An 8,402-nucleotide genomic window follows, 5' to 3' on the forward strand; every position below is an offset into this window, starting at 1 on the left:
ACCATAGATAGATGGGTTGATCTCTGGATTCTCAATTCGATTCCATTGATCTATGTGTCTGTCATTGTACCAGTACCATGCTGTCTTTACTACTACGAGAGCCAGAGGTCTTCTAAGGAAAGGGTCTTTGTAACATTGACCCAGGCTGTGAGACTGGAGGCTAAAGGGTTTGGGACGATGCTTGACAAACACTCTGGTGTGAGAGATTGTATCCTAGTTCTAATCTGAATTATAGCTTGCTAACTTCCGACTGACTAAGAGATCTATATTTGTTCCCATCCCAAATAAAGGTGACCTGACAGAGTGCAGAAATTATCTAACAACATAATTAATATCACACGTAAGCATGATTCTGCTGAAAATATCCCACAGCAACCAGGAAATCAAAAGACCAATTGCATTGGGAAAGTCAGCTTGAAGGGACCTCTCCAGAGTGTTGAAGAGCAACAACGTCAGTCTGGAGACTACATTGTGCCTGATCCAGGCCATAGTCTTTGCAATTACTTGCTATGTGTGGGAAAGCTGGACAATGACTAGGGGTGGTATAAAGAGAATTGATGCCTTTGAGCTGTGGTGTTGGAGAAGAGGATTGAATATAGCATGAACTGCCAGGAGAACAAAGAGGTTTGTCCTAGAAAGGGTAAAACCAGGCTGTTCCTTGGAGGCAAGAATGCTGAGGCTTCATCTGATATAGTTTGAGCATGTTACAAGGAGGGATATCATGCCTGGAAGGATGAAGAAAGATCCTTGATGAGATGGATTGATTCAATAAATGGGTAGATGAGGGTAGTAATGAGGGTAGATACGTCAGAGACAATAAGATTGGCACAGAATAGAGCAGGTTTCAGGGTTATTGTACATAATGTCACAACTTGATGGCACATAACAACAACTTCCATAATAAGCCCATAACAATGATTATCGTTCTGTAAAGTCACTGTAATGGAGTATGGTTCTGTGTAGTCATTGCAATGGATTTTGGACCCAGATGAGCAATAAGATTGATGTTGAAATCAGTAGAAAGAAATGTGGTAGAATGGAAGACATGTCTGACCTCGTGGGGATTAGATTTGTATGGTGGATGTGGTTGACAGGGGCAGTTTTCCCTTGTGGAATTAGTAGAGGTCAGACCTGGTTGTCTCCATGCTGTCTTTGCTATTTTACAACCACCAGTTTAGTGCTTCAGAGAGACTGACTGACTGACTGACAGACAGACAGACAGATGTACTATCGTACAAGTATTGAGTATTGAGGCACATCAATCTCCAATAACTTCACATGGAAGTGAAGTCATTAAGAAGGTGTCCTTAAGACCACTGAATTCCCTAGTTTGGTAATTGGGGTAGGTAGGAATAGGAAAGACAGGCAACTTCATGGATAGAAATCCTTTCCTAAATGCCATCAGCTCTTTCTCACTCTACTCAAGATCCCTCATAACATCATCTCTCCTCTTCTGGGTTCCACAAAGACACTCAGTTTTTTCCTTCTCAGACCAATGCTCTCCAACTTGGCACCAAAGAAGGAAAGAACCTAACTACTGAGTATATACCACTAGGGTTGGCGTCAAGTACCCAAAGAAGGACTCCAAGAGCCTTTCCTCTTCCACTCTTGCCATGTCCTCAGATCAGGGAAATTCCTGTGCACACTTAAATATCTGGAGGGCCACTCTCCTGCTCACCAGTGGCACTGCTTATAACGTTCACTGCAACTAGAAAATAAAGAAATATTTGCAAGACCTTCTCTTGCTCCAGATACTCCAGATAGGAATTGCATGGAGTTAAATGATGAGTTATTGGGGAAAGAGCAGTCTGTATCTTTGGCCAAACAGCTTTAGAACACACCCTATCCAAATATCTTATGTTGCCAGGGTTCTTTCATGCAAACTAATTCCCTGTTGAAAATGGTCCCTGAAAAGTACCGTAAGTTATTGAACAAAATGACTTCCTGTATGTGTGAAAACTCTAACCTCTCCAGAGACCCTCCAGGGTAGTCTGTGTGGGACAAAAGATTCTCTGCATACAAAGCAATGTAAACACCCTAGGCTGGATTAAGCATACTTTATTCTTTAAAAGTATAAAAAAATGTCAAAAGTGTAAAAAAGTCCAAAGAAGAACAATAACTCCCAAGCTAATTATTCAAAAGCTATTATTACCAGAAACATTCTTTCAATGATCTGCTTTTTCTTAACCCTACATATTTTTTAAAGTTCTACTCTTTTTTTCTTATTTATTTATTATTTATTTATTTTTAAATTTTTATTATTTTTGTGTGAGTGTACCATCAAATCAGATCTGACTGGTACAGGAGGAGATTGTCCCTCCTTCCCTGGCAGAGCATCTGGTGGATTTGAACCGTACACCTCTGGGATTGTAGTTGCAGCTCCTTACCACTAGGCCACCAGAGCTCCCCAACTCTACATATTTTTAAGTAATTTAAGTCGACTGTATTTACAGATTATAAGTATGAATTTTTCAAATTATCTTTTTTTAAATTAATTTTCATGAAAGTTTACAGAGACTTAGGGTTTCCAGTTATTCATTGTTGCACTTTTCTCCTTGCCCACCCCCTCCCCCCCAACTCACTTTTCTCCTTAATGAGTAAAAGAAAAACTCTTTCATTGATATGTAATCCCTCCTCCCAAGCCCACTGAACAGTGCAGCCTTCATTCTGGACTCCTGTCATGACAATAATACCTAATTATATATCCCTTTTAAACAGTTCTCTCCCTCATTATGCCAAGAATTCCAGCTTCTTGAATTATTTTCTTAGTATCCACATTGAACAGGTATGGAGAAAGGGTAAAATCTTGATTCACACATTTTCTAATTTTATACCATGCAAGAAATTCAAAAAAAACCATGACTTGAATCAGGTGCACCTTAGTTTTCAAATTGACATCATGCTCTTCAGTATTTTGAAGAGGTCCCTGACAGCAGATTTGCCCGAAGCAGTATATATCTCCTTATCTCTTGACTGTTGGTACTAAGGTTGCTGATTGTAGATCAGCAAGGTGAAATCATTAACGTTTCAATCCTTTCTCTGTGTAGATTCCACATAAGCACAATGACGTGTTCTGGGATTTTGATTCTTCTCAATATTATCCATAATTTGTTATGGTCCTCCTCACTCCATTCAGGATCCCTTACAACTTACTCATCTTTCCACAGTCATATGCCTTTGCATAGTTAATAAAACCCAAGTAAATATCTTTCTGTATTCTTTGTTTTTAGCAAACTTATGATATCAGTGACGATATGCCAGGTGCCACAGTCTCTTATGAATCCAGCTTGAATTTCTGACAATGCTGTTCCAGTCATTTAGAAAAATAAAATTAAAACAACTATGAGATATCATTTCACCCCAGTCAAAATAGCAAAATTTAACAGAACAGCAAGCAACAAATGCTGGCGAGGTTGTGGAGAAACTGGAACCCTGATTCACTGTTGGTGGGAGTGTAAAATGGTGCAACCCCTGTGGAAAGCAGTATGGCGCTTTCTCAAAAAGTTGCAAATAGAGATACCATTTGACCCAGCAATTCCACTACTGGGAATATACCCTGAAGAGACCATAGCTGACATCCAAGCAGATATATGCACACCCATGTTTATTGCAGCTTTGTTCACAATAGCAAGGAGTTGGAAACAACCTAAGTGCCCATCAACAAACGAATGGCTAGAGAAGCTGTGGTATATTCGCACAATGGAATACTATGCTGCATTAAAAAACAAGGAACTCATGCAATATTATTCAAAATGGTTGACTCTGGAGAACATTATGCTGAGTGAAATATCCCAGTCACAAAAGGACAAATATTACATGATGCCACTGTTGTAGAATGGGACTGTCCTTGGGGTTGGGGAGAGACTGAATAAGATGGGTTCAATAATGTATACTTCACTGAAACAGAGGAGGGAGAAAACTGTTTAAAAGAGATATATAACTAGGTATTTCTGTCATCACAGGAGACTAGAGCGAGGGCTACATGGTGGAGGGGACCTGGGGGAGGGTTAGTAAAACAATGAAAGAATCTTTTCTTTTACTTTTCCATAATTTTTGGACTCACGTACTTATAACTTGTGAGTCAAATTTGTGTCTTCTAGGTTGCAACACCCGCATGATACATCTTCAATGATATGAACATGTGCAGCCAAGCATAATCAATAAGAGTGCATCTAAATTCCAAAATCAATCTCCATAAAATCTATGTGTTTCCTACTGCCAAAGGGGCCCTTTAGAGTAGTGAGAGAAGATCTTCACCCTGAAACCCACAGCGTCCCTTTTCAGCAGGAAGTAGCTAAGAGAATACGCCATCCCCTTTTCCTTATGACTCAGGGTGAAGTCTCTCTCAGGGAGGAGTGATAGGGAATGGCAAAGGACACACTGACAAAGGAGATTAATCAGAACTGGCTTTGACAAGCACTGTGGCATTTGGACAAGAACAAACTGGGAGGAGGGTAGAGAGAATAGTGCAACAATGAATGAATGGAAACCCGAAATCTCTGTAAATGTTTATGAAAATTAATAAAATATAATTATAGAAAAAAAATAAGTGTCAGCAAGATTTTACTTGTGCTTAATATTGATATAGTTCGATAGTGTTCACGTTCCATTGTATCAGCTTTTTTTGGAATAGGAACAAATATGGATCTCTTCTAGTCAGTTGGCCAGGTGACTGCCTTCTAAACTACTGCCATAGAGTAGTGACCGTGTGCAGGAATGGATCTGTTTATTAAAACATGGCATGCAATTCTATCAATTCCTAGGGCCTTTTTTTTTGCAATCTCTTCAGTGCAGCCTGGACTTATTTAAAATTGTTGTTATTGTTGCTAAGTGTCATAGAATTGAGCACAACTCATAGTGACATTATGAACAAAAGACCTGAATCTTGTTCTATATCTATTGTCATTTCTCTAAGTTCATAGAGTTTCTGGTGGCATAGTTAAAATTAGGAAACGTATATGTCAGGGTTGTAGCCTTTCTTTATGTGTATTTAATCTCTATGTTGGGCATGTAATTTGAGAGGTTGTTGTTGTTAAGTGCTGTCAAGTCTCAGGCGACTCATAGCGATCCTATGAAGGAGAGTCCTCAACACTTGTGTGTCTTTCATCCTCTCTCCAGGTTCATAGGGTTTCCAAAGGCAAGCTATTACAGAAGTAGATGTTGTTCCTGCTTCCAAGCTTGTTTTAATTAGGGAGCTCCCCCCACACTGTCCACTTTGAGTAACCAACCATTAACACATGTGACACATCAGCATCACAGTTTTCAGCCTCACAGCAACCACAAGCTATTGCTGTATGGCAAGTGGAAACACCAGGGCTATACGACCTAGAGGAGTGTTTGAGCAAAAACAATGAAAGACAGGCCTGAGGGGCGCGGATTAAAAGTCACCCACCTTTGGCTTGGTAGCATCGCTTTCTGTCCAATGGGCCAACTGATCTTTCTCTACATTGGTGTTATTGTTGAGAGCTTAGATTCTGTAAAGAAGAGTGTGGCATCGAGATTGGAGGAAGACGCATCAACAATCTGGCTTATGCAGATGGCACAGTTTGCTAGCAGAAAGTGAAGAACACCTTGAAGCACTTGCTTTAGAAGATCAAAGACTACCAGATTCCATATCAACATCAAGAAAACAAAAGTCCTTATCATTGGGCCAATAGGCAACATCATGATAGGTGGAGAAAAGATTGAAGCTATGTCAAGCATTTTATTTTATTTGGGTAAACAGTAAATACCTATGGTAACAACAGTAAAAAATGTTTCTTGCCTGAGGAAAGTCTACTCCAGGGACCTCTACAATGTACTAAAACACTAAGATGTCAGTTTGAAGACTAAGGTGCACCTGGCCCAGGCCATTGTATTTTCAACTGTTTCCTGTGCATTTGAAAGTTGGACAATGAATAAGGATGATAGAAATATTAGTGCATTTGAATTGTGGTGCTGAAGAAGAGTACTGAATATCTCTTGGGATGTCAAAAGAACAAGAATCCTATCATATGTCATGGATGTCAAAAGAACAAACATGCCTGTCTTGGAAGAATGGCAAACGTGGTGCTCCTTAGAAGTAAGGATGGTGAAACTCTGTCTCATATACTTTGTGTGTGCTGTCAGGAGGACCCGTCTATGGAAAAAAAATATCATGCTGGGAAAGATAGATCTTCAATAAGACAGATTGACCTACTGACTGGAAATAGGGGTGCTAGTAGGGAGCTCTACTGGCCTAGTGGCAATAAACTGGGTTGCAATCCTGAAGGTGCTCATTTTGAATCCACCAGATGCTCCACTGGAGAAGAAGGTTCAATCTCCTCCTATGCAGTTGGATCTGACTTGATGGTACACAAGAAAGGGAAAAAAAATGGATGCTAGCACATCAAAGATCCCAAGTGTGGTACAGAATAGAGCGAAGTTCAGATCTGTTGTTTATGGGATAGCCATAAAGGTTAGTGAGCTTGAGGGCACCTGACAATAACCACGTGCCAAGAATGAAACTAAACACAAAATGGTTTCTGAGACCCCAAAAAAGACCTGAATGGTAAAAATCATATGGTATTGTGCCATGTGAATTTCTTAAGTTTAATCAGTATTTTGTGTTTTATTACTGGCAGAAACTAAGTCTATCATATTTTTGCAAAGTTTTATAAATTTAAATTCTTTAAAATACTAAGGTATTTGTTTACTTTTTTTGATAATGACATCTCATTGGTGACTGTATCTTTATCAAACACAACCATAGCTTTTCCATTAGCAATCTAAAATGTCAGAAATAAAAAACCAAAACATGATATGTCCTTAACTATGTGCTTAAGAGTAATCATAGTTTAATGTCGTATGTATAATGACTAATCATATATTTCTTTTCTTTTTTAATTGTTGTGCTAGTTTATTTACAAAATTCAAGTACATTGTTTTCCAGAACAGATTTTTCAAATTTCCCTCACCTCCCCACCCATTAAATTGTGCAACCATGATTAATCCCTTCCTCCCCCTGCACATCCTCATCCCTCTGCTTCCAGGCCCCCTCCCCTTGAATCCTAAACTCATTATACAATAACAGTCTTATACAATATTTGTGCTTATGAGATGATAAAAGGACAGTTGATGCCTTTGAGCTATGTTGTCGGAGAAGAGTATTGAATATACCATGAACTGCTAAGGGAATAAACAGGTTCATCTTAGATAGGGTGAACCCAGGCTGCTGGAGGCAAGGATTTTGACGCTTCATCTTATATGTTGCAAGGAGGGACCAGTCCTTGGAGAGGGATGTCGTGTTTGGGAGGGTGGAGGGACAGCACAGGAGAGGAAGATCCTCTATAAGATGGAATGATTCAGTGACTGGGTTAATGGAGGTAGGTATGTCAGAGACAGTGAGATTGGCACAGGATAGAGCAGGGTTTAGGGCCATTGTACATAGGGTCGCTATGAGTCGATGGTCCGTAAGAACAACAATGACATGGCTGATAATGGACTTTTATGTAGAATTTATAGAATACTCCAGCACCTCAACAAGATAAAGGTAAACAACTCAATTGCAAAATGGGCACAGGGTATGAACAGACACTTCACCGAAGAAGACATTCAGATGGCGAACAGACCCAGGATGAAATGTTAAAAATCCCTAGCTCTAAAAGTGCAACAATGAATGAATGGAAATCCAAAATCTCTGTAAATGTTCATTAAAATTATTACAATAAAAAATTTTTTTTAAAAATCCCTATCTCTAAGAGAGCTGCAAGTTAAAACAACTATGAGATATAATTTTATCCCAGTAACAATAGCAAAGTTCAACAGAGCAGCAAACAACAAATGCTGGTGATATTGTGGAGAAATTGGAACTCTTATTCACTGTTGGTGGGAGTGTAAAATGGTGCAAACACTATGGAAGGAAGCTTGGCATTATCTCAAAAAGTTGGAAGTAGAAATACTATTTGACCCAGCAATTGCACTTCTGGGAATATACCCTGAAGAAATTAGAACTGCCACTGAAGCAGATATATGCAGACCCATGTTTATTGCTGCAATAGCAACCCAAGTGCCCAACAACAAATTAATGGATAGAAAAGTTCAGGTATATTCGCACAATAAAATACTATGCACTGAAAAACAAGGAACTAATGAAATATTATACAAAATGATTGACCCTGGAGGACATTATACTGAGTGAAATGCATCAAATGTCATGAAAGGACAAATACTGCATAATTCCACTGTTACAAAACAGGACTGTCATGGGGATTGGGGGCAAACTAAGAAAAGAGGGGATACATAATCAACATTATATTTAATTAGATGAGGGAAAGGAACTCTCTAAAAGAAAGATATGGTTAGGTATTATTTGCATGATAACAGTCCAGAATAAGAGATGCATAGCAAAGTGGACTGGAGGTAGGGGGAAGGAAGAAATTGTG

The sequence above is a fragment of the Elephantulus edwardii genome, unplaced genomic scaffold (genome assembly GCF_000299155.1).
Source record: "Elephantulus edwardii isolate Elephantulus edwardi_28Jun2011 unplaced genomic scaffold, EleEdw1.0 scaffold00302, whole genome shotgun sequence".
Lineage (NCBI taxonomy): Eukaryota > Metazoa > Chordata > Mammalia > Macroscelidea > Macroscelididae > Elephantulus > Elephantulus edwardii.